Source organism: Onychostruthus taczanowskii, unplaced genomic scaffold (genome assembly GCF_017590055.1).
Source record: "Onychostruthus taczanowskii isolate IOZ18803 unplaced genomic scaffold, ASM1759005v1 scaffold194, whole genome shotgun sequence".
Classification (NCBI taxonomy): domain Eukaryota; kingdom Metazoa; phylum Chordata; class Aves; order Passeriformes; family Passeridae; genus Onychostruthus; species Onychostruthus taczanowskii.
This window is the reverse complement of record NW_024499173.1, coordinates 185558-187043: the sequence shown is the minus strand read 5'-3', so window position 1 is coordinate 187043 and position 1486 is coordinate 185558.

The following is a 1486-nucleotide window of genomic DNA, read 5'->3' as shown; positions in this document are numbered from 1 at the left end:
TAGAGCAGAGACTTGTCCTTCTTCTTCACCTTCTTTTCCATGGGTGTGGGGTGGTATTTAATTAAATTAAAAAAAAAAAAGAAATAAAAAGAAATAAAACAAATGATGAAATAAATTTTAAATTAATAAAAACAATTAAATCAAATTAAATTTAAAAAGAAGTAAATTAAAAAGGAATTAAATAAAAAAGGAATCAAATAAAAAAGGAATTAAATAAAAAAGGAATCAAATAAAAAAGTCCACATTGTGGACCACAAGTAGTTAGTTAAGAGTTAAAAATAATTTAAGTGTCATTTCTTAATTAGACAGTTTATCCTTAAAAGATCTTATAGAGAGATACAACTCCATTTTTAGTTTATTAAAATAAAGTGCTATAAAACTCACAGTTTATAAAAGTATAATATAGATAAAAACTAATAAATATTTAAATCCAAACAAAAATATAATCTCATACAATTAATCCCAACCCTAACAAAAACAAAACAAAACAAAAAAAACCCCAAAAACCCAAAAAACTCCACATTTGGGCTTTGGCAAAATATTCAGATAGAGACTGTGTTGTGCATTGTGATGTTAAATGTTTTTGTTTGTGTAACTCACTGACCATGGTGAGAGTAACTCAGATAATTTGGGAAAGAGTAACTCAGATAATTTGGGAAAGAGTAACTCAGATAATTTGGGAAAGAGTAACTCGATTATCTGGGAAAGAGTAACTCAGACAATTTGGGAAAGAGTAACTCAGATAATTTGGGAAGTGGCTGATGTTGAGTTCATGACTTGTGCAGAACCTTGTCTGTGTAAGATAACATTGCAAAGAAAACAAACAAGAATGCAAGGAAGGATTTATCACTGACCTTTGGTTACCAAGAACTCTCAAAGCACAGAACAGGGGCCTTGTGAGAACATAAAACAGATAAATTTCACCTGCAGTACTTTCCAAAGATGGGTCAAGAGCTGAACCAGAACTGCAAACTCAAGGGATAATATCCATAATCTTCATGAACATCCATCTGAGCAATGCAATTGAAAATTATAGAAGGAAATGATTTTAAACTAACTGAGGTGCCTCTGCCAAGCTCCCAGTGCTGCAGAAGTCCCTTTTATCCCTTATTAAACTGTTAAAATCTTGAAGAGGCTGTTTCTCAGAAGCTCAATCCCAGGACACAAAACCTGCCCCACCACCCTCCCCTCCCCAGGGCTGGGAGCTGATATTGAATTTATCCTCCAAAATTAACATGGATTAAATGTTTCTGGTTTCACTAAGACCCACCTCGAGGCACTTCCCTGCTATTCCAACGTCCACACAGAGCAGTGCAGCTTTCCTGGGACAGGATTCCAACATCTGCAGCATAAATCCAGGGAGGAGAACCACAGAGTAACAGAATTGTTCAGGCTGGGAAAGGCCTCTGAGCTCATCCTGCTGGGAATACCAAGGGGAAGGGACCCCCCCAAGGGCCACACTGCTCAGAAATACCTTGGGATGAAC